The 26664-nt window shown below is 36.6% G+C and overlaps 1 protein-coding gene across 7 annotated transcripts in view; it reads left to right on the top strand.

Moving 5' to 3' along the window:
* MBNL3 (muscleblind like splicing regulator 3) overlaps positions 1-26664 on the top strand; it is a 122549-nt gene that overhangs the window by 1564 nt on the left and 94321 nt on the right. The window contains exon 2 of one of the 7 annotated variants that reach the window (XM_054545071.2): positions 11788-11885. The exons of the other annotated variants lie outside the window; for them this stretch is intronic. The gene's annotated coding sequence lies outside the window, so the exon portion shown is untranslated. The remainder of the gene's footprint in view (positions 1-11787; positions 11886-26664) is intronic. 7 annotated transcript variants of the gene reach the window in all.

Raw genomic sequence — 26664 nt, 5'->3', positions numbered from 1 at the left:
TGGGCAGCTCGCTTTTACTACTGGGGTTTGAAGGGCATGAGAGTACATTTTAGGAGACTATTAAAAAGGGAACTTTAGTTTTTAACACTCACACAATAAGCTTTTATGGTAAGAAAACGAAATTAAACCCAGAAGAGTAATGAAAGTTGACATTTAAGTGATTCTTTGTTGTAGTTTCGTAATTAGGGTAATAGACCTACTGTGTGTTTTTCTGAGCACTCTTAGATAGCTAGCTAGCTAGCTAGCTAGCTAGCTAGATAGATGATAGATAAAACAGATAAATTAATTGTGGCTCTAATTAAAGTAATATGTTTTAAAGGAGTTATTTTCTCCTAGATGTTCTTACGTCGTTTGTAAATTGAGCTGGGATCCCCACAGCCTCTCTGTATTTGTGGGTAGACTTCATGGGAAAGAATCAATTAAAACAAAACTTGCAAGATTTAATTTTGAAATGATTGGTACTTTTTTTATTAAGCGGACTCCCTGCTTTAGTGAATAAACGTTTGGGTGATTACTGATATAATGTTTGAAAACAGATTGTTGGTATGTGGGAATGACTAAACATCCATGCTTGATACAATTTATCTGAATTTTGTTTTGTTTTGTTTCCCCCTCCAATGAAAGGTAAATAGATAATGAGGCTTATCAGACACCTTGGATTTTTCCTGATTATATTCCCATCTTCTCCTTGGCCCATGAAAATCTAATCCTGAATGTTTAACTACTTTTTAAAATAATTTTTAACTTGTTTCTAATGTGCGATACTTTTGGGGGATGCTTTCATATTTACCAACACTTCTTCAAATATAGCCTAAAATGGGCTTCTGCCCACAGCTCAGCTGATAATATTCTATCGCTGTTCACTCCTTCTCCCAAAGCAGTAGAAACTACTTGGTTGGCAGACGCTCTGCTACTAAATTTAGCAAGTGTGTGGAAAGGGAGAAAAATATTGTTTTGCCCTTATTAAAGCATGGTGCAGTTTTCTGCCCAGGTGCTATAGTCTATCTAGAAACAAACAATCAAACTGTTTACAATGGAATTACTATACAAAAAATTTTCAGCAGTTTTTCATATTATTATTGAAAGAAGTATGGGGGCAATTCATTGCTTCATGTCTAAAATGAGAGTTCCTGCAGGTAGAGCAATAAACACTTGCATTTTGGTAAAGGGAGGATGAGAAAAAGCAACTTCTCCCATTTTTAGTGATTATGGACTTAGATCCCAGTTCAGTACTGTTTGCTTCCGGATGTGCTACCTTGCTGCTAAAAGACCGGACCAAATGCATCCTTAAAAAAAAAAAAAAGAAGAAAGAAAGAAAAGTGAAAATACTAAACCTTGAGGCCAGACTAGACAAGCTACACTGGTGTCAGAGAAATTAGGAGGAAATTTTGCCAGTTAACATTCTGCTGCCTCATGCAGTGATGAGATTGGAGACCTTATATGAAAACATAAGTGAAGGAGTTTGTAAAAAAAAAAAAATGTTTTGAGAGATAATTGATATAGTGCTGGGCTAGAGGTGGTGACTGCATGTTTTGCTCTACTTCTAAGAGCTACTTCATTTCTCTAATTTCCTTTGCTACTTTAAGCAATCGTAATGACTCCCAGGACTATTATAAAGTACCTTTTTTTCCCTCAACTGTCCACTTCAGGCATTTCACAACAGCTGCTTTTTATGATTATGAGCTGGTAGCAAAGTACCTTTGGTATTCTCTTGCACCACCCTCTACCTAGATAATGCTTTGCACAAACTAGGTGCTTAATAAATGTTATATTAAAAAGAAAAATGAATAGCTTATAAACTCACAGCGGAATAGATTTTGGGTACAGCTTTTAATTTAAACGGAAGGCATTTTTGTGCACTCACAAGAACCTAAACATTCAAAGAAGATTAGAATGTACATTCCCCCTAGTTGTCTGCATTGTATTTGCTTCTAAAGGGTTCTCTTGCCTCTCATTGTACTTCCAGGCACTTGTATACTTCATGCTTTTGACCAGTAGGTGTATTATTATCTCTCCAGCTTCACTGTGATACTTCCCAGTATCACAGCAGCTTGGGAATAAAAAAGGTTTTGTCTTTTGAGTGATTGTATAGTACCACACATACTGGAACAGTGACAGTCTCTTGACTGTTGTGCAGATGTTGACAGTATAGTTAGTACAGTTTTGTTCTCCACCCAGCTGCCTTTATGTGTGAGGGAGGAGGGGAGGGAATGGAGTGAGAAGCTCTAAAATGATGAAGATTTATATTGACAACATTTTACTTTTATTCTGCTTATAGTACAATAAATTCAGGAAGGTGGCAGAATTTTTCTGTTTTCAAATAAATAATGTTGCCTGATAGGCTTACAAACAGGGATTGGGGCATAGCTGACAGTACATAAGTTATAGTACATTTTTGACAAGTAATTTCATCCTGTAATTAAAGTTAGATAATGGTCACTGCCATGTTAACACTATCAAGTGTCTGTAAGAGCATGAAGGCTACACTCACCTTTACTTCATCAAGGTCCTTCCATGCTGGTGAGTTTTCTTACGACATTGTCTACTAGGCAAAACAGATGGATTTTTCCTCATTCAAATGTATGTGATATCAAGAACATAGAAATCAGAAGTTGTGTTTGTGGGGTTTTTCTGCCTTTCTCTAGGTGTGATATAGCTCTCACTTCAAATATAGAAAGAAAACCCGAGCCTCAGCTAAAATGAGATGGACACTTTTCCTGAAAGAGAAGAAACTGTGTCTGGGAGCAAGTTGTTTAATTGTCAATTAACCAACCAGCAAACAAACATAAATTATAACTGAAAGAAAGCAATTAGATCTTTAATAATGTGGGCTTTTAGGTCTTAAGGATACCAGATGGTTCCATGACATTCTGTTCTTCCTAAATGGTTATCTATTGCCTCAAGATAGCCAAATGACAGTGTTGGAAAGACAACTTTGAGAATTAGGATAAATAAGGTATCAGTTGTCTTAATGGATGTTAACAACATCCACATGACCTGAAAGGGATAAGAAAATATTTTTTCAGACCATTGTAGTAAAAATGCATTATTAACTCATCATTTAGATCTGCTTGGTATTAGATTGAGTGACGTTGTTTTTAAAAGATTGATGGAGAAAACTATCCAATCTGGGAAGTAGGACCTTATCATTTTTATTTGAGAAATAACGGGACTTCCAAATTGCCTGGGCACACAAACACACGTACATGAGTGTGCAAATTAGTGGTCAATTCAAAACAATGTATACAGATGTGCATTGCTTTCTCACTGGAAGATTATAGAAAAATATCTGTTTTTACAGCATTCCTCCAATTCTAAGAATGAAATAAAAAAAGTTCACTGTAAACTATAATAAATATTTGATATAGTGATGTCGCTCTGAGGCTCAGGAAAAGAGCCAGGGCTCTGAATGTTCAACTCCAGGCAGTTAACTTTCAGGAAAAAAAAAAAAAAAAAAGATGCTTTGCTCAGAACTCAAGAGGAAGCAAGAATAAAAGGAGGCTTGATTTAAGTGTGTGTGTGTGTGTGTGTGTGTGTGTGTGTGTGTGTGTGTTCTCCCTTTGTATGCATATGGTGATTTTCAGGAAGCGCAAGCATAGGACTCAATTTGACATGCTTCCTAAAATATTATGTCAACTCTCAAGTTTTACTTGCATCAGCATTAAGTTGGCTCATGAGGAAAAGGAATGATTTGTTTTCTGATTTGAGGCAGGAGTTTTTTTTGTGCCCAGACAGTGAGTGAACTTGAAGGGCTTAGAAATAAAGGGCCTCCCATTGAGAAAAGGCAACCTGGACAGAAATGCAGGGGATTGGCAGTAGAGACTAGAGGTCATTTGATCTCTTTAAGCCATGGGAGCATCCTGGAGTCTGATAGTTGGCTGGATTTTGTTTTCCATTTAGGATCATTCAAATTAGCTTAAAATTGTCCACATTGGATTCTTGAATCCTGAGCTTCTTGGCATTGCCTTCAACTGGTGTGGAAAATTGAGAAAGGTTTCTTCAGGCTTACTCAGGTTTCCTTGAATGTACCAGTAACTATTCATTAAGCAGAGGTTATTGGGTCTCTTTACCTCATATCCCTAATGCCTGGTAAATAGTAGGTTCTCAGTAAAAGTTTGTTAAATAAATGAAAGACTAGATTAATCTTTCTAACTTGTTTTTGCATGTTACGAACATTCTTCCATGTAGCATTATTTCTGTTTTTTATTGACAAAAGAAAAATCAACACCAATAAGCAGACTTAACACTAGATTGAATGACTGTTCTGCTAGAGGCCACAGTAGCAACTCAAGTCCAGGGAGATGCAAGCAATGCCAGCTTTGGGGCTGAGACCTTGAGGACTAGCCTGAAAGCCAGCTGCTACTTTTCTTTCACCTGTAGTTGCATTTAGAATACCTCCCCCACATCCCAGGGATATCAGTCTTCATTACAAAGAAATGTTTACATAGAAACTGTTCTTTAACTGTTTCACCAGATTAAAAATAAAAAAAAATGAGAAATACTGTGACTCTGATGCCTCCTGTCATGTATAGTTTAGGAAGTGATGAAGTTACAGACAAAATCCAAAAAGGACACTGGGAGCTGTCTCATTTTCAGTCAGATGTTGATTGCCTATTTAGAGGCTGGATTTGCATAGGTTTTTACTTACCAAGATACAGGTATGAATAGCGCCTCTTTTTATTGTGTCCAGAAAGCAAAGTCCACACAGTAGAAGAGACAAGAGCTGTCATTTCAGATCCACCACAGTCATCTTTTGTGTCCAGAGGATAATCAGTCTTTAGGTTCAGCGCTTGCAATTTCTCCTTATGTGGCAGTACAAAGTAACCAAACAGGAGGTTATGTTGGAGAGTGGCATGGGAGGAGTGGTCTGTTAGCAAAATGAGAGAGTGAAAGAACCAGAGAGCTTACATTTCACCTTTTGTTTTGTAGTACTCAGCTTCTATGCAGGAAAGCAAAACAACACAAAACAAAAGCACCCTGTAGAATATTAACTGGACATGTATCTCATGAAATAATTCCTCACTTAATTTACCAATGGGGAAAATGGGATTGTCACAATATATAATATTAAGGTGGTTGCTTTAAGGTTGGATTCATATACTATACACTGGTTTTTCTGAGTTCCATTTAAAATATGTAATGACAAATTCAACAAGACCCATGGCACAGAGGTGGAGATCACATTTAACCTCAGTACCCAAGTGAAGAGTTTGTATTTGTCTTCTGAAAAGTAGGCGCTTGATAATGGCCCAGTTGGGGGTGCTGTTTTGTTAAAGCGTACATTGATATTTTAAAAATTGTTTGCTGTCTGTGATCCATGAGGATCCTGAAGAAAGGATGGGGGCATTTCTTTCAGAAGTGATTTTGAGAAAAAATTAAAATCCCAACTCCTTTATGTCAGCATTTTCCCCCAAGTAATTGGACAACATGAAGAGAAACCTTATTAGCTCACCCAGATATATGAAGTGAAACATAGTACATGTTATAGAGTTACATTTTATATTTAAGGACTTCCAAATAAAATCATTAGGGAGGGACTGGGGTACCATGCCTGTGTAATCTGATATGTTTCATGAATACCTATAGCAGCGGCCTCAGCTGCAGACAGAGGCTGTGTCAATATGCACTCTGCTCGCTTTCTGAAGCCAGGGTCAAGGCCAGACTCAGATTGACAGGCTCCCCAAGGGAGGGCCTTTTTTGAGAAAGACCTTGGATTTTGGCGGGACTTTTTTGTGGTGTACTTTATATGTTTACATTTATTAAATTAACATTGTAATGCAAATGAAAATGTGGGGTCAAAATACATAACCTGATCTGGAGATAGTGTTAAACATCTGCATCTGAGGCAGTTTGTGAATTTGAGGCCTTAGGTAAATGGTCATCACGACATTTAGACATGACATCAGAACCAGGGAGGAGACCAGTATTAGCAGTGAAGGGCTCCATGTCTGCCTCTAAACTTAAGTTCAGGGTAGGTCCCACTCGCCATAGAAGATGAGTTGAAAATCACTGTTACCCATCTAAATGAAGAGGAAGGGCTAAAGCCTGTGGATTGACCAGAGGGAGGATCTGGGAGTTCTTTTTACAAATTTATATGTATATTTTTAATTGACACTTAATAATTGTAATATTTACGGGGTAGAGTGTGATATTTCAATACATGCATACAATATGTAATGATCAAATCAGGTTATTTAGCATATCCATCACCTCAAACATTTGTCATTTCTTTGTGTTGGGAACTTTCAAAATCCTCTCTTCTAGCTATTTGAAAACATAAACTAAATTGTTATTATCGTCACCCCACAGTGCTGTAAAGCACTACAGTTTATTCCTCCTATGTAGCTATAGTTTTGTGTCCATTAACCAGCCTTTGGCTATTCCCCAACCCCCACCCTTCCCAGGCTCTAGTTATCACTGTTTTACTCACTGCTTCTATGAGATCAACTCTTTCAGCTTCCACATATGAGTGAGAACATGCAGTATTTGTATTTCTGTGCCTGGTTTATTTCATGTAACATAATGTCCTCCAGGCTCATCCATGTTTTGGTGGGACTTTTGACTGACTCGCAGGTTGCCCCTCTACCCCATGTTTAATCACCTGGTTTTGCTGGGGAATTCATATAGATACACTGAGATTCAGTGCAGCAACAATACCAGGGCAGAATGCTTTTGCTTTCTTACTGAAACTCCCCCTCCAAAGCTCTTTTGTGATTGAAAAGTTGATAGGCTAGAAAGATGTGTCCTAGGGCTTGGCATTTCACAGTGCTGAAAAAAAGATGAGAGTACCTCCATATTTTGTGAAGAGTGTGATCATCATCATCATATCATCATAAAAGGATCTAAAATGTGATTTGATTTAGAGAACTCTTATACATGCACATACTTTGAACTTGCGCAAGTCATTTTGTGGGATGACGACGATGATGATGATGATGATGATGAGAGAAACTCTAAGAAGCTAGATTTCTGGGATATTGTAGTCTCCAGCTCTGTCATTTACTAATCAGGCACATGAAAATTGTGGTTCTGAATATTTATCCTAAATTAACGGGAAACAGCTAGGCAACCTAAGATCTGATTTTAAATGCTTTTACAAATGTGGGCTTTTATTCCAATATTCATTAAAATGCAGTGGTTCAAGTGACTGAATCTGTAACCTGTGTTAAGTGAATGTTTTTTGGATAAAAGTTACATTTTTCACTTTCAAGCCTAGATCATATAATAGGCCTCCTTGTTGCCTTGTGTCTATCCCCAAAGAAATCTCTGTAATAGTTTTAGCCATCTAAGAAAACAGTTCAGACAGAGGCACTCAGAAACGGTGACAAGCAATGACAGGAAATGCTGGTTGCACTGGGCTCCTTCATAACTTAGTGAGGCCACAGCTGGCTGATTTGCTTGTAACTTCCTGTTTGGGGGCTATTTGAGTCAAAAGTAGCTGTGTTTTCCATATAGAGTTTTTTTTTTTCTTTATTCTGTAAGGCCACAATAAATCTGTCACTGGGCTGCATGTTTTGTATATTTTATGAACTGTATCATGTGGTTTGAGTTTAATTTGGGAGGCAGTGCTTTTACAATCAAGGTCCCTCCCCCCCCACACGTGCAGCTTTGTGGTCTGGGATTGCATGGGCCTTCGAAAGTTTATGGCTTTATTTACACAATAGTGATTGCTGAGGAGGGCATTTCCTGCCAGCTAATGACTGGTTGGAAGGACCAACAGTCCAAATCCATGGAAAGAGGACCATTCATTAAATGCCAGGAAGCAACCAGGCTGCTTTTCTCATGAAGCAGTGGGGAGAAAGTGAAACCACATTCTGCCCTTTGAAGAGCCCAGAGCACCATGGGCAGAGCTGGGTATGGATGTGGTGCCTCCTCATCCATATGGAGAATGGAGCTACTTTTCCTAACAGGGACAAACTACTTCTTTCCCATAGGTTGCCAAATCGGACCTTTGATAGGAGGGCATTTCCTATAGGTCGATGGTCCAATAGAGACTGGCCAAATAAAGTTGAGGGCCCTGAACTTGCCATTAATGTCTGCCAGATAATTCTTAACTCAGAGGTGTTACAGCTACTTGAAAACCTTTAAGATCACATGATTGAGTTTCCTAATTGGTTGAATAACTGATCATTAGTAAAGTGGACAAAAACTTGGAAAGGCATGGAAAGAATGGTTTGTTTTCAGGGTCAGTTTAGCAGGTTACAGATATTTTGCTTTGATCTCCTAATATAATCAAGATAAATAATATACATGAAGAGTGCTTTGCCTTTTGTGGAAGTACCATTGAGGGCTGTAATAGTAATCATTTAACCCATGACATTTCCAGGAAACAGTTTTGTCCTCAGTATAATTCTTGCCTGCTATAAAGCAGCTGAGGTGTGAAGAGTTTGGCATTGATTTAGAGCAAAAACAGAATAAGATCGAGGCTGGGTTCACATCCAGGAATCCCTGACTTCCTGGCCTGCCCTTCACTCCCTTAGCTTCCTAAGCCTTCAATTTGCTAAAAAGTTAAATGTTTATAAAAGACAAACATCTGTTCTGAGTTCTTTGGTAGGTACCTCCATATAAAGGAGGCTATGTGACAGCGCCCCCCACCCCCAACTCCCCTGATGCCACGGCTTGGCTTGGTCCTTTATTTTGAAATTTAAATTTCTTTCATATCTTCCAAATTTGGTGGGGGGATGGCAGGGGTGGGCTGAATCTCTGAAATAGAGGCAATCATTGATGGCCAGACACCTGCATTTCTTCATGGGATTGAGTAATATGTTACATGCAGAACAAACCAAATATTAAGTTTCATTTTTGAGTCTGGCAAATGTCATTACATGCTTTTTAAATATTCAGTAATCCAGGGATTGCTGGTCATTACCAGTTCACAAAAGTGAAAGGGTTTTCTGAAGTTTAAAATGTTCCACAAATAAACCGTATACTCATTACTGTTATTATTATTAGATGATAAACAAAAAAGTGGCTGATGAACGAAAAAATATATATTTCAAAATATGAATTTAATTTTTGAGCATTTTTGAGTTTGAATGTTAAGGTACACTAAAATTTTGAAAGCTCAGATGAAAGACCGTATTCGATTTAGAAACTGGTTTGCACTAAGAACAAACAGCGTTTTTTGTAAGTAGATTGGCCTGAATATTTACAAACATTTATAATTAGCAACACAGCTGTATGTATGTATGTATGGGTTTATTTATTTATTTTTATTTTTGGAGTTGAAGTCTCACTCTTTTGCCCAGGCTAGAGTGCAGTGGTACAATCTCAGCTCACTGCAACCTCTGCCTCCTAGGTTCAAGCGATTCTCCTGCCTCAGCCTCCCAAGTAGCTGGGATTATGGGCACCCACCACCATACCATGCTAATTTTTGTATTTTTAGTAGAGATGGGGTTTCACCATGTTGGCCAGGCTGGTCTTGAACTCCTGCCTCAGGTGATCTGCCTGCCTTGGCCTCCCAAAGTGCTGGGATTACAGGCGTGAGCCACCGTGCCGGGCCTGGACGTTATTATTTTGTTTAGCAAAACCTTTCTTTATAGGTAATCTAAAATACATATTTCAAGCTGGTTCAGGTTCAGTTATCACAATCTGAACTAGCGGTGTCAAAATTAATATGGGTTTACTCTACTGTATTTGGAGCCAACAGCATTACCTTGTGGTATTAGAAAAGCCTATTTATTCTATCATTGTAATTTTCAAGTGGTAGGCAACAACTCATTAGTGCATAATGAAATCCATTTAGTAGGTTGTGACTAGCATTTCTATTAAACAGAATTGCATTAAACAGACAGTAAGAAAATATCAACATGTGTCATGTAGTAAGATTAGATATTTTGGGTGAGACTGTTATTTCAAATCCATGCACATATTACTGAGTTAGGATGTAAAGTGTGTTTCTTACCATTTGTTGCTGTCAGAAAGGTTTAAAAGTCAGTGTTTTAGTGGATGTTATTTCTGTGTCAGAAATATTTTTCCTCTCTTTTTTGAAGGGAAGATGGTCAAGGGATGCTGCGGGCTTTCGTGATAACATACCTAGTGCTGTTGGTTCAGTACCCTGATAGTTATGTGTCTGCTTTTCAAACTGAACAGTAAGATATTGCTATAGATGTGCTATAAGATTTAATGTCCAAGGTATTTTGCCATCCTGAAGGCAGAAACTTTATATATTATGTATTTACTAAGTGGTATTGCTAGAACATTAGGACACTGAAAATAAAACTGTTTGGGAACAAAAGCCAAAAAAGGATGTTTAACAACGACAACAACAACAAAATGACAACTAAAAATCTTGGGACAATTAGGTGTGAGGTGCCTCGAATGGCAAAAGAATTATCCAAAAATTTTAAATGTTGGAAGAAAATCAAGCTCATTTTACTGAGTTAAATATAAGTTAAAGGGCTCAAAAATTGTTTTTGATTTTCATAAATCAAAAATGGTCATAGCAAGAGAGAATGTGTTTGCAAGAAGAAAACAAGCTGATTCATAAATAAATATAAATGTTTATGCTGGAAAAAAACCTGTGGGTGTCTGTTTTTTCTGCGGTGAACAAAGGCACACTTTAAAATGAATTTTAAAATTGTAAATGAGGCATAAGCTGAAAGTCTGTTAAATATACCTAAAATATTAATGGGAATGATTACAGAAATAAAGAAGAAAATAGCCACATAGTCTTTCCAATCACTTTTTTTGTACTAATGAGTATTGAGCCTAGTAGTAGGAAAAAATAAGATTTACTCACATGAACAGATAAGAGATTAACTACTGAATGCAACCCATTAGGAGAAGTCTGGCCTTAGAAGTCTGGCCAATTTGTGCATATTCCTTAGAATTAAATAATTGTCAGGGGGAGGAAAATATTGCCTTCTGGGGGTACTATTGCATCTCCAGTAGGATCATGAGGAGTTTGTCTTCACCCTCACCTCTCCTGCAGTTCCCTCCCGTTGTCATTAAATCTCTTTCTGCCTGGGACATATTGAATTCATTCCCAAAGGTCTCTTCCTGTGGACATCCTTCAGAGCCTTAAAGCACTGTTGCTTCCTCAGCTTTGCGACTTGACATGCAATAAGGCTTTATAGATATTTAAATGTTAAACTGAAGTTACTGCTCTGAAAATGTAATGTCAGCTTCTTATGAGTTAGTGACTAAACTCTGTCATTGTGAGTTTGTATCTCCCTCCTCAGATATAGTACATTTAAAGATTAAGGATAGAAAAAGACTTACACATCTACTGATTGTGTGATTAGCAATCGATTTATGAAATGAGATATAAAACAAATTAAGGACCATAATAAAGGGTTACATCATCACTAACAAAACCCGTTATATACATTATTTTGTTTATGACAATAAAAACTAAAAAATGTTGAAGGGTGAAATTGCATACATGCTCTGATCCTGAGAGTTAAAGGTTTTAATTCTTTCTTATTCTGATGTTAAAGCTTTTTAGAAAGCAGTAATACATATTTTGGGGGGTTATAGGATACCTTTGCCTATAAGCATCTGTTTCACTGTAAACATTTACAGAGTAGTATACAGTCAGTTGAATAAGGTGTGGGGGGTTTGAGTGTGAGTTATTCAGGATTTTCAGCTGTAACAAGCATGTAGTTGACTGTTTTAGGCAAACAAAATCAGTCATTGTTTTGGGTGTCAGCTGCCTTTATCACGTTAGCCTTCTGGGATTTATTTGTTATGGGATGCTTGACAAATTAATAGTGATAAGCAAAAGCTCTGTGAGAGGGAGTGCTCAAGCCAACTAAACACCAACTTATCATTCATTTCATGCAGCATTCTAACTTTCATCAGGCTGTCTGGGAAATATGACGTTTTATGTAATATTACATTTGAAACTTTAAGGTATACACGGAACTCAAGACCTTTGACAGGTGAGTTTGTTTTGTTTATTGTAAGTGGAAATTTCCTTCAGTAGGCAATGAGACTGTCAAGGCAAACTTTCTTGTAGAATGGAGGAGGAGGAAGGAAGGAGAGAAAGAGCTTCATGGTTTCCTAACATTTTGTTTGGGGAATTCCTTATACCACATTCCTCATTTTCATGAAATCCGAAAGAAGGTTGAAATGCTGTATTGCTGTTAGCAGAGTTTTCCCTGAACTAGTAAGTGAGGGAAACCCCTTGTTCCCAAGAATTGCAACAATTAGCACTCTCAGGAAGCCTGCAATGATTTGGACATAAGGAAAACAAAATATATACACCTTCTATGTACTCACAACATTTAAAAAAATAAAAATAAATATAATCATATTGAAAAAAACACTTGATCATCTCGGATCCAGGAGAGGAGCTCTGGCTCATATTATTCCTCGTGTTGGATAATCATTAAAACAGAAGAAAATAAAACCCTCTTGAAATGGCAGGTTTTTTAAGTGAAAATAAGTAGGGTTTCCTTGGATCCCTATAAGGAGACTCTTGTGAAGCACGCATCCAGACTTCTGAGACTTTATACTTTTTGCTTTCTAGAGCAGGAAAGACTTAAGAAATAGGAAGTCAGAAAATACAGTAAAAATCTATGGGTTCTGTGCTGTTAAGGGTCCCTTTCTGATTGCCTTGGTGTGAATAATGGTATAGAATTTAACCATGTAAGATGTTAGAGGCCTGAGACTTCCCTTGACATTTCCTTATGCTGGCAGGCCCAGGCAGTTTGACTTTGGCTCTTGTAGCACTTGGGTGGCAGGAGAAACAGTGTTTACAACCACCTTCACCTCCAGGAATGTATTATACTTTTAAATCAATCTTAGTATCTGTAGGCAGGAGTTTATATATAGGAATAAAATTTGAACCCCCATTTTCACACCCAATAAAAACGTCCTGTAATAGGTGTTTATTCAGAGTCAACTGACATTTATTGAACAATTACTGTGTGCCAGATGCTCTGCTAGGTACTTTCATTTTGTTATGACAGTTTTTTTAAGTTATGAAATATAGTTGGTTCTAGCCAGGCAAATACTGTCTTTGGCATCTAATAGATATCAGGCTAAAAATTGCATCCTCAAGTCCCTGCTCACTTTTTATATAAAACACACCCCCCAACACACAATCATTTCTTCTCTGTCTTGCTTCATCATTTGGGAACCATCTAATGGCCCATGGCCTGCCTCTTCCATCTGTGAAGATATTTATTTCATTATAAATCAAGCCAACACTAATCTGTTACCCGTCTTGATGTAGCAAAAGGCTGCTTTCACTATTTGATGGATGGTGCTACAGTAGGATAGGAGAAACAGAGGAAGAGGCTTGAGAGGTGGATGAAGAGTGAGGGGTCAGGAGTGTGAAATGATGTGGAGTTAAGTGCTAGTGAAAGCCATGTAGAAAAATCTAGAACAAAATTGGATTAAACTTGTCCAGAATGCAGAGAAAATAACAGGGCAAGTCGTTGGAAGTTAATCCCTCACCCCTAGGAGTGGCCAGGACAGCCCAAGTTGAGCAACACAGGAGGATTTTTTTGTTATAGAAGCAAAGGGCAAAGAAAGTCTCTAAAAGGAGGGAGCAATCAACAAATACCATAGGAATTATGTAAGTTGAGGCCACTGGTTTTGGCATTGAAAAGGTTGTTGGTGATTTTTGAGAGCCAAGAAGCTGGTTTCCAGTGGGTTGAGGAGTAAGTAAAAAGTTGGAAAGTGAAAGTGGTAATGATGACTTTTTTCAGATATATGATGATGAAGGATGAGATATGTTGGAACTTAAAAAGGAAATTGCATCAAAGGAAGGAAGGGTTTTCTTATTAGGATAGAGATGACTTAGATGTGCTTACTGGCTGATGAGAAGGAAGCAGAAGAGAATATTGAAAATGTCTGTCAAGCATGGAATATGTTCTGAGTGGCTACCCTACTTGCCCAACATTTCTGTTAATATGCACACTATTAATTGTGCAGTCTGATCAAGTAATTCATGCAGAACTCTGGTGAGCCTGAATTTTCGGTCCTCTTTATTCTTTTTGCCTTTAAGGTAGAGGATTAGGGTTGTCATAAAAGAACTGGGATAGGTGCAACCAAAAACAAAAAAGGAGGAGGGGGAAAGATGGTGGAATTCAGCCAAAATAACAGATAGGATTATTTTTAAATGGCTTCAGAGGCAAGACAGTGCTACTGAAATAGTGAAAATGTGACTGACATCTTTTTACAGCACATGCTCAATGAAAATGAAAGAGAGGGTTGGGGAAAGCTATAAAAATGAGAATTCAAATATAACTATAGAGGATATACTTTTGCTCTGATCTGCCTTTACAGTAGGATTCAGTGTTTTTCATAAATTTGGAAATTTACCATAGACATTACTTCCCTTATATTGCATCTGACAACTTCAGTTTTTCATGGATTTTATATTTCAACTTGTAAAAATAATTTAAAAAAACCCATGTCTGGTTCAATTCCCCTCAATTTAATCACCATCCCCTTTCTCCCATCTAGAAGAATATATTTATTTCCTCTTTTCTTAGAAGCTTATGATTATTGGTAGAAAATATCTCTACCTTCTCTACCTTAAGCTTTGAATTTAATGTCTAGGTTGATTCTAGTCAAACAAAAGGTGTTGCTGCTCTGAGATTCTGCAAATTTCTTTTTACTCTGAAGCGGAAAACGATGCAAATTTTCAATGCAAATACATTGAAAAACTTAAATCTTTGAAGTTATATTGTAGAGATACTAATGATCTAAACCAGCATTTTCAAAACTGTTTATTTTGCCACATGTTCTAGGATAAAAAAGATATATTAGGTGGAATGCCTGAGAATTGAGGTTGAAACAAATACCACATTCTGAGAATTAAATTGCATTAAGGCTACATTCCTAAAAATATATATAAACATATATATATATGGGTTTTTTTGTGTGCGTGTGTGTGTGTGCGTGTGTTTATTCTTCTAAATTTCAGCTCTTAGCTTTTTATGCTGCATTTCAAGTTACTGTGCAAATATTACTTGTTGATAAGAATTTAAGAATACTCTATCAATAGGAATCAAAGTAGATTAACGGCATCTTCATGCCAAGAGAACACATTGCACAAAATCAACAGGACTTTAGATTAAAATATTTCCCCCAATGCTAGAGAAAAATGTTTCTTAAATGCATTTCTAAAATGAATACAGGAATTTTGCTTTTAATTTTTTGTTTATGGTTTCTAGTATACATTCTTTATCATTTTATACTGGAGAAAATAGATTTTTATAGTATCCTATACAGAGAAGCAAATCAAATGGCTTTACATTTAGATTATGGAGGATATGGTTTTACTTTGTTGAAGTAAAAATATTCAGCAGGTTTAAATTCTGAAATAATAGCATGAATGAGCTTATTAAGCCTGTGATCAACGATTTGCAACTGTTTGCTTGATAATTGGAAGGATTGCAAAGGAAGGCAAGTTTATATGGTTGGTTTAAATTAAGGCTATTGTTTTGAGGGAATCAGCCAGCCCTGTAATCAAGTTGTGAACTCAGTGCATCTCTGAACTAATTAATTTAGTGTAATATCCCCTCAAAGTCCATGTTCTGTGTTACCAATTAGCTACACCTCATAGGAATCTTAGTCCCTCTTTCAGGATCTGCTCTCTGGTTTAATATTATGATGATTATTTACTGGATTCAGTTAAGAAATTCAATTTGCAAACAGATCCTTTTTGGGTTTGGATAGTATCAATAATCAACATTCTTAGAATCCTTTTCCTCTGTAAAATAGTATTTTTAACAAGTTTTACACAATGAAATTAAGAGAATTAAAATGGGAAACCTATAGAAAAGGTGTATTTTCCTCAAAAGTTTTTACTGCGTTATCTTTTGGGGGTTATGTGTCTGTATGATTAATATTACAATAAATACCAAAGAAATGACGACTTGTTTGTTGAGCTTAAAGTGGAAAAATTCCAGCAAGGAAGACACAAGTGAGTGATGAGAGAGTATTTCCAAACATATCCCTCTTAAAATGTCTTAAAATGGCTTTTCAGTAAAAAGCCTCCATATCTGCCCAGCTGCATTTTAGTTGAGAGAGAGAAACATTTACTTTAGGATGCTAAGTACCTTGCCTTATTCAAAGATAGAGAAGCCTAGTTTGAAGGACTTGTGATCTTCGAGAGGTATTCACTTCTTCCAATTCAAATTCCAATCAATTTCTCTTGTGTCTGTACATCATCAGAACTCCCTTTTGTCTGAAAGTGTAAGCTCACATTTAGCTCTTTAGCCCCAGTTCCTGGTGCAGCATCAATGTTCCTAAATATCCACATTGACATCCAAACTTTTGTATCCTCTTTTCTTGGCAGGAATTTGATTCTTCTAATACTCAAATTGAAAATTGTTCCCTTAACATGTGTAGAGCAGTTGGCACAAAGGGGAAGGGGGCTAATTTATCTGACTCTAGTCAATAAGCCTACACAATTTCACATGAAAAAAGCAAATCTACAAAATACATGGAGAAAAGTTCAGTATACCAGTTGTGTGTGATGTCTGCAGTTAACCTTCTATAGCATATCAATGCTGGCATCCTCCCAAAGCAATCTTAGCCCAGGAAATCACTATACTTATAATCTTGGAAAATTGCTTCAGCAACAAAATATATTAGATAGCAAGTCTTCTTTTTGTTTGCAAAGTGTATTTACAGACTACATATGTATTATGACTTTATAACAGGGCATCCTAAGTGCTAAATATCTTCCCTTCCCCCCTGCAGCATGTACACACACAAATAAACATAGGAACATCTTTAACTTATATTTAAACCACAGTTATGTAGTAGCTTGCAGTTATATTGTATTTTTATTTACTTTTATTTTACAAAAAGGAGGTCTCACTCTGTGGCCCAGGCTGCAGTGCCAGTGGCACGATCATAGCTCACTGTAGTCTCAAACTCCTGGGGTCAAGCAATCCTCCCACCTCAGCCTCTTGAGTAGCTAGCTGGCACCAGAGGCATGTGCCACCATGCTTGGCTAGTTAAAAATAATTTTTTTTATAGACAGGGTCTGCTGTATTGCCCAGGCTGGTCTTGAACTCCTGGGCTCAAGTGATCCTTCTGCCTCAGCCTCCCAAAGTGTTGGGATTACAGGCGTGAGTCACTGCACCTGGCCCAGTTATATTATAGATGTGTAGCAGTTGTGAAAATTTTTCAATTGTGTTTTCCCTCATAATAACTGACCTAAAATAAATCATTTAATCATATCTTTTTATTTTAATGTAATATTAATTGATAGCCAGTTTTTAGTTTCAGAGTGGGTCTAACTGTAGAACTATCCACTAGGGAGAAAAAATGGAAAATAATTGATATCATATTAAGAAGTGGCGGGAAGAGGTGATGTAATTTTGTACTTTTTTCTAACAGTAACAGCTACTTACTCTGTGCTAGTCTCTGTGGTAAGCACTTTGCACATGTTATCTCATCTAATCCTCACAGCAACCTGTGAATTTAGTGTTCTTATTTATCTCCTTTTTACAGATGGGGAACATGGGGCTCAGAGAGAGGAAGCAGCATGCCAAAGGACATTCTGCTAGTAAACAGTAGCATCAAAACTTGAACTTAATGCTCTAACATTGGTCTATGCCTATAATCCCCATGGTTATATTATGGAAATATAAAAAAAGGTTTGATTGGGAACTTGAGTTTGCTGCTTGTCTCTTCCACAGTGTATTAGCCATCTAGGATTGGGCACTGGATAAAGATAGTGCTGCTTGAATGAAGTAACATCGGGAACCACCAGATGCAACAGACATTACAATTCACTTCCAAATTATAGGATTATAAACTGTTAGAAGTGGAGGGGGGAAAGCATCATTTGATTAATAATACATTTGTACAGAATAAGACTGTTCGGCACAATATTGTCAGTAATAGCAACCCTAAATGTTTCAGACTTTTAAAAGTTGTATTATGGTGGGATTTACTATTATTTACCAGAGGTAGTTCCTGATATTTTTCTAGGAATGTCTCATTTAGGAGACTTTAATGTAAACTGTTAAATGTCTAGAGGAACTATAGCATTTTTGAAATTACAGCTTGATTTTTCCCTGATATTTGGCTCCCTAGGACTTTCCTATTTCACTCTCTTTTTCATCCCCCTTTCAGTTTTTTTGTTTTTGTGGTTTTTTTTTGTTTTTGCATTTGTTATTCATTCAACATACTTCATTGAGCACATATTATGAGTCAGCCATGTTTCTAGGTGCTGAGGATATAACTGATCATGTAAGTAATTAATTTTAGTGTTAATGTAAGTGAATTAGACATTTTTTCTATAAATTGAGCCTCACAAAGCATTACCTTTATTGCCTTAGATGTCCTTCTTTAGCCTAATCATGTTGTTTTAAAATTGTACTGATTTAGTCACAAAGGCGAAAAGTGGAAATAGCCCAAATGTCCACCAACTAATGAACAGGTAAGCAAAACGTGGCATACCCATACAACGGAATAATATTCAGGAATAGAAAGGAATGGAATACATGCTACAACATGGACGAACCTTAAAAACATTGTATTAAATGAAAAAAGGCAGACACAAAAGGCTACCTACGATATGATTCAATTTATATGAAATGTCCAGAAAAGGCGAATTCAGGGACAAGAAAGCAGATTAGTGTTAGTGGCTGCTTAGGGAAGAAGGGGTGGGAGCACAGCCTAAGAGGAATGGGGTTTCTTTGGTGGGGGAGTAAAAGTGTTATAAAATTGACTGTAGTGATGGTTGCAGATATTATTAAATAATACTAAAAATCACTGAATTAATACTTTTTCAAAGGGTGAATTTTATGGTATGTGAATTTTATTGCAATAAAGCTGTTATTAAGAATTGTACTGACTTAGATATGATATATGTTATATTATTCCCATTTTAGAATTACAAATTTAATCAATAGCTAAATTGAGGGGATTGTGGATATATTTTTAAACAGAGGCAATGGATTGGAATAGCTTTGGATTCCACTTATTCTTTGATCTTTATGGGAACAGTCGATTTCTTACCTGAAGACCCACATCAACTATCTCTGTTCTTACAGATGCCTTCCTTTTTGGTCCCACTATTTACTGGGCACTTGGCCATGCTGCCTTACATGTGGACCAAATCATTGCCTTCCCAACATCTAGCACAATGTCTTCCATATGACAGATGCTCACGACTTCCATTGGTTTAACATGTACTTGTTGACAACTTATTTGTATGTAGTATTGAGCCAGACACTGGAGATGAAGATGTGTCCTCAAGGAGCTCACAGTCAGCCAGACAGCTAAGCAGGAGTTACACTACAGTGTGACAAATGTTGAGGTGGAGATGGGCAGACATGTTTGATGGGGATGCTGAAACCCTAAGTATAGTTCTGTGTCTGGATCTAGTTCATTCACTTATCTGATATGCATACCCCATCCACGGTATTCTTCTCTATATTTGAACACATCCAATAACAAGATGCTCACTTTTTACTAACACAGTGAAATTAAATTGCATTTTTCTAATCTACCAAATGCCCATATATTTTGACATCAAATCCATACAGTACAATTACATAGTTTGTAAATAAAACTTAAATAGAGCTGTTAACATTCCTTGGCACCTCCAGAAATGATACTATATTGTAATAGAACTTTGAGTAATCTTTATTATTTTATAGAAAATACTTGGATTTTTAATGTGCCAAAATCTCTGGTAACAAACATGTATAAATTTTAGATTATGTTTATATACTTTTGTGCCCATTAGAGGCAGTACAGAGTGGTGACTGACAGTAAGCATTTTGGAACATGCCTGAATTTGATCCTGGCTCTTCCACTTATCTGCTGCGTAATCTTGAACCAAGTTACTTAGCCTCTCTGTGTCTCAGTTTCCTCATCTGTGAAATGGGTACAGTAATGGAACCTGCCTTACAGGATAGTTATGAGCAGTAAATGAATTAATATATATGAGTATGCTAAAAATAGTGCCTTGCACATGGAAAACACGTGCATATTCTCTGTTGTTATATTTTCAATTCAACTGAAATGCTATGTTTTATTAGTCTGGTCTTCATAAATCATACACACTCACCGTTAAATGACATTCAAGTCATTGGAAATTGAATGTTCCTTTTACAGGGACCTATAGTTTTTGAGTGTTCTCACACCAAAAGCCAACTAGATTTTCTGGTATCTGTACTTGAAAATAAGAGGTCACGGTTGACATTCCTTTCTGCTCCTTTTGCGTGGTCACAGAGTTTTATAATGTCACATGCCTATCTCCTATCAGTTAGCTTGATAAAATCTCTATAGCTCACACATTATTTCATGCCAAAGGATCAGTGCTTTTAAAATGTTTGATGCATAGTTACAAATCCACAGGAAATAAAGCATAAACAGGGTTGGATTTACACTTCTTGACTGCACTGATGCCATTCTGTTTGCCAGTCTTGTGATTTACAAGGGCATTTTATTTTAGTCAGCCAGTAGCATCATTGGCCAATATGCTGTCTAGGGACCACAATTCAGTGGTGACTTGCAGTCTCCCTTGCTGATAAATGTTTTTGGCAGTGTTTGGGAGTTCTGCTTGGTCAAAAATTGACACATACAAAGTAATTTAGAATAATAACAAATTAACATTGAGATTATTGTTTTTGTCTTAGTGCAGATGCAGGTTACTAATAACCTTTCATCTTTCAATATTGCTTCATATTTATTATTTCCGGTACAGTGATGATATATAGTCATTTTCAGGATTAAGCAGAAGTATAAACATTGAAAATGGCCTAAAAGAGGGATGGAGCTAGTTTGGCACAGAAAAACAGAAGCCTGTTGGGACAAGATGCTATACTATGTGCGATTTAGTCTAGGGTTTACAGGAGATTCACTTTGCACTTTTAACCTTTTGGGACCAAGTTGTTAACAATGTCTCATTGCACTTAGATCACAATTTTATCTTTGCCATTAAATGTAAATATATTGCTGTTAAATGTAGACATATTACTGTTGTATCCACAAGAAAGTTTCCTCAGCACCAGTAAGAAAATGAGTTAATGATAGTTCTTATATGTATTATCATTATTAATTTTTAATCAGAACTTCCCTTAAATAAAATGCACAAGTTGGTAAGTTTACAAACTTACCAACAAATAGTCTTTATAACCTGCTGTAATTATCTCTAGAAATTTTAATGTGTTCAGTGACTAATTCTCCAGAGCTTTTACTAAGATAAATAAACAGAAACAGCAATAACCAGTTTCCTTGTATTTCCTAATTATTGGCATGCCTTTTAGTCATATTTTAGACTTAAGGAGGGCTGTGTCTCTCTCTAGGCATGCAAACTATGCTTTCTCCTAGTTGGCTTCCTGGAAAATCTAATCCTCCCTCTTGCTCAATGACTCAAGTCCAACTAAGCTCTTGTATATCGCTTCAGTTTGTGCATATAATGTCAAGGGATTTGAATGTGTGGTAGTAGTCTGATAGTATGCATGTGTATGGCCATATAGTGTTGAATAGTATTGAATATTTATTGAAATACTTCCTTACTGGTTGGTAAATAGATACTGCCTACAGTACCCTTTCCAATGCTCACTCCCTGACAACCCCCCATGATTCAGCAACAAATATGGCAACACTTGGCAGAACACCATCAGTCTTGATTTGCCTGTGACCATGCTATAAGAATTGTTTAACATTTTGAGTGTCATTCCTGGCTCATGGTTTACCATGAGGTCAGCCCCCTGCCTCACCGACCAGGCCATTGGTGCTCTGTGACATTCACAGCCTTTTGCCGAACAGTTTTTCCCAGATTGCTTCCTAAACATCAGCTAGACTTCTGAGAGAAGAGCTGTATCCCATAAAGAAATGGCATACTACTTCCAGACCTCAGCTTCTAACAGACACTATAGATCTCATGAAGTCCAGGCCCTTTTAAAGCATTTAAAACATACTCATAGGGAACCTCCCAAGGCCCTCTCTAAGACCACTCAAGAGCCCATGTCATTTATATTTTAAGACCCAAATCTTAAAGACTCTTGATTCAATACCTTACACAAAGCAATTGTTTGCTACAGTTTATTTGATTGAATGTAACTTTGCAAACCACAGAAATTTAATCAATGTGTTTGTGGGGGAATTAATAGAGGCAGAGGCATAGTGAAGTCATGGCCAATAAATAGCTGCCAGTGAGGAAGAAGATAGACAAACTGTAAAAAGTGGAAATGAAGACACCAAAAACACAGGCATTTGGGGCCGTTTAACAAAGTGCCCAATATATCCTTCAAGGCATTACTAAAGTTTCTTTCTAATGATAACCTAGAATTATCAGAAAAAGCATTACTTTTTTCACTGTCTTATGTCTAAGGGGGAACAACGTTTTACAAATCACTTCAGAAATATTTCCAAAGATTGATTAAAAGAGACAAATATTAATTTATAAGGGTTTTTTGTTTTTTGAAATTTTATTCTTATTGATCTCCTTGCCTGACATTTTTCCAATAAATGAAGTGTTGTAATAAGAACTGTATGTGAACTTAGGGACTTTTGTAGTATATGATGGGTTTGCAATATTAATCAAAATTATTTGTCATATAAATTATCACAGTGAGAAAATTATTTTGGGACCAGTGTCAGCATCGTAAGTAAGTATCTGCTCTCAGTGAAAATACTTCCAAACTCATAGAGTTTGTTTGTGAGGTAAAAGAACACATAATATTAATCTTCTTAGTCTCTTTTTTCAAAGAAATATGATTGAAGAATTATTAGATATCTCAGTGATAACAGTATAAGGGAGCCTGTTCAGGAAATGTCTAAAATGAACTGGTGTCACCATTGAATGTTTACATGTACACCTTTTACTTTTTTATAAATATGCATTTGTATTTGGAGGGAAAATTATTTTTCTGTCATCAATATCATATATGCTTCAAAATATTTGTGCATTATTTAAAAATAGAAATGTGGACTAAAAGAAGAACAAAGATGAAGAACACTAACTTTTTAAGGTTCAATTTACCAGTGTAACTTTTAAAAAATATCAATAATACTTGCTTATCATATGAGGATTTTCAAGTGCTGTGTGAATGTGAATGCTCACAATACCCTGTGCTATAATACAGAGAAGATAATATTATACAGATATAAATGTTACTTGTGTGTGCCAACAACCACATGTATTGTTTCCAGAATCATAGCTTTTAAAGTTAAGTTTAGCTTTGTACCATTCATAGTGTAATGAGCAACAAATATTCCAATTTATTTAAAAGTATTACCACTACCATAACAAAATAAATACATAGCAGCTTACAGCTTACAAGATGTGCCCTAGAGTTTTCTATGTTCAAATGTGCACACACACAGTAATTTACCTGAGGTAAGCTTTTTGATAGCCTGTATATTAGAATCCTATGTATGCTAATATATTTTTGAAAACCTACTATGTGCTTAGCACCAAAAAGTCCATTTTACTTCCCTTTTCTAAAAGTTTTTATTATTTATTTATTTACTTTGAGATGGAGTCCTGCTCTGTCACCCAAGCTGTAGTGCAATGGAGCAATCTCAGCTCACTGCAACCTCTGCCTCCCGGGTTCAAGTGATTCTCCTGCCTCAGCCTCCCAAGTAGCTGGGATAACACATGTATGCCACCATGCCCAGCTAATTTTTATTTCTATTTTTAGTAGAGATGAGGGTTTAACCATGTTGGCCAGGCTGGTCTCGAACTCCTGATCTCAAGTGATCCACGTGCCTTGGCCTCCCAAAGTGCAGGATTACAGGTGTGAGCCACCGCACCCGGCCAGATGGTTTTTAAAACAAGCTCTTCTTACCTCTCCTTAGCATATAAAATGTATTTGGATAGTCAATACAATAAGACATTTGTGTGGTTACATCTTTAGTTGATACAGCACCATTCCACTTACCACTAATGGTCTTGCTGATTTTTCTATTGGCCCGAATAAGCTCGTAAAGAAATGGTATATGGAATTAATGTTTTTTTGGTGTTTTAAGTTTCACTTCTGAGTTCCCACCTAGATGTGAAAACCAAGAGCCCCTTCATTCTTTACTGTTATTTTATCAACCTTTGCAATTGTGAGGAGAAGATATTCTTGATTTTAACTTAGCATCATATTTATTTACATTGTATGATCACATTATTTCTTTTCACTGAGGGCTACTGATAACATTTTCTCAGGTGCATTGAAATATTAAGTAGAACCCAACTGTCTGAAACCCACAGTCGACAGAAGTTTTATTTGTATTTGATTATTAGGAAAAATTTGAATTTACCAAGGATTCAATGTTAAGAAAAGTATAACCACGTTCTTTAGTAATGAGAGAAAGTTTTAATTCCGTTTATGATATGCTGTTTACCAAGACAAAAACAAGGACTTGTATTTTGAAATGGTTTCTATCAAAAGTGGTTTTTAGTAACCACAATTAAAAAAGTAATTCAGTATTTTCATTAAATGAATCTATTTCATATTTCTATTGATTTCCGACAATATTGTGCTTTATCTTTTCATAAAACAGAGGAAGAAAAGCTATTTTTCTCATACATCCATTTTTTATGTTCATAATCTCATGCCACATTATTCTCCCCTAACTCCTTAAAAATTGCAGACAAATTTTTTAGGGACAGTGATGGCTTAACCTTTGTTAACTTTGGCACATACACAGATCATGTTTGTTTGATAGATTATAAATGAGAAATCTATTTATTTCTAAATCTTACACAGTGATAGGAATTGCTATGCAATTGATTCAGTTCTAATAATCTGTATATCTTAAATACCACAGAATGAGAAAAAGCAGTCATTGAAAAGGCGTGGTTTTAGTAATTTCTTAACATTTTATGGGATACATTTTTTTTTTTAATTGTGTGCGAAACTCCTTAACTAGCCACTATGCTTGCAATTCTGTTATCTGCCACTAGGTGGTGCGTGGTTGTAAGTTGTAACCATCTGGGCTTGCCATGTGTGGATAACAATGAGAATAGGTTTATAGTACACAACTGAATTCTATTTTTTAATGAAAATTAATGATTAAAATGGTCAATGTAAATATTCTTTTTGTTTGTTTGTTTTTTGAGACGGGGTATCGCTCTGTCACCCAGGCTGGAGTGCAGTGGTGTGATCTCTGCTCACTGCAAGCTCTGCCCTGCCCGGGTTCAAGTGATTCTCCTGCCTCAGCCTCCGGAGTAGCTGGGACTACAGTCGTGAGCCACCATCCCCAACTAATTTTTGTATTTTTAGTAGGGACGGAGTTTCACCATGTTGGTCAGGCTGGTCTCGAACTCCTGACCTCAGATGATCCACCCACCTCGGCCTCCCAAAGTGCTGAGATTACAGGCATCAGCCACCGTGCCCCGCCTCAATATAAATATTCATTCAGCTTCCAAGTATAGTCAGATTGGTATGCATTTTTAAATAAATGAGAGTGCATAATTATGAGTACTTTTCTTTCACCAAACTTTAAATGTTTTAAATCACCTCATGTGCTTTCTTTAGTTTTTCTTCAAAGGAGAACTTGATTCTTTATGTTATTCAAAATTTTTTGTTTATTAAAAAGCTCTGGGCCCTATGCATATGGACAACTTCCTGTGGCTCTTTGCTTATAGCTTTCTCTTCTGTTGCCCTAGTTAATTGTTTTGCTGCTAGTTCTAAGTGCCCTAAATAACTAAAGTCTGGTTTAGTTGGGTTTCAGGTGAAGTGTTAAGCTCTAGCAATTTTATATAGGAAAGAACTGTGTCACGTACTGAATACAGTGTGTCAGTAGTTTTAGCTCCTTTTTGACCATTGGACATAAGATTCCACACCTATGTCCAAAAATAACAACACACACACACACACATGCATGCACACACACACACATAGTGCAGGTGTACTCACCCCTCCACACACACTGGTTTATAACAGTATAGTATACGTATGTAGACATGTGGCTGTGTCTTTCCTTACTCTCTGAAAAAGTCCTGCAGTGGTCTCTCTTCCACCAACTAGCTTCCAGCTTGTCACTCATTCTAACTTGTGCTTTCTTTTGGACTTTGATGCTTGGATTGGTATAAAAACTAATTTGCATCAAATAGTGAAATTACCTGTGAACTTCTCTAGCAGATTCCCAGCACTTTTACAGTCTGCTTTGCAAAAGGAGGCCAATAGTCTATTTCTACTGAATTTTTGAAAACATTTATTTCAACTTCCCATTCAAATAAATAGAATGGTTTTTAAGTAGAGACATAGTTGCTTTAGTTCTTTGACCACACGTATTATCATGCCATGAAAATTGGGAGTTTAACTGTAAAGAGAAACAGGAGAGAGAGGGAGGGAGAGGGAGAGAGAGATTGAGATAGGGAAAGAGATTGAGATTTAAACTTTCTCCAAAATGTAGAACAAAATATTCAACTCCAGTTATGAGAACTGAGCTCTTGTGTTGGCTCTGTCACCCTTTGTGACTGTGTCATTTATCCTCTGTAGTCCTATTGTCTTCTCTGAAAAATGAGGGAGTTGGCCTACAAAGAGACTTAGACTCCCACACATTAATAATGGGAGACTTTAACACCCCACTGTCAACATTGGACAGATCAACGAGACAGAAAGTCAACAAGGATACTCAGGAATTGAACTCAGCTCTGCATCAAGCAGACCTAATAGACATCTACAGAACTCTCCACCCCAAATCAACAGAATATACATTTTTTTCAGCACCACACCACACCTATTCCAAAATTGACCACATACTTGGAAGTAAAGCTCTCCTCAGCAA

This window comes from Pongo abelii, chromosome X, assembly GCF_028885655.2.
Source record: "Pongo abelii isolate AG06213 chromosome X, NHGRI_mPonAbe1-v2.0_pri, whole genome shotgun sequence".
Lineage (NCBI taxonomy): Eukaryota > Metazoa > Chordata > Mammalia > Primates > Hominidae > Pongo > Pongo abelii.
The sequence above is the reverse complement of the archived record's forward strand: the minus strand, read 5'-3'. Positions and strand labels throughout refer to the sequence as shown.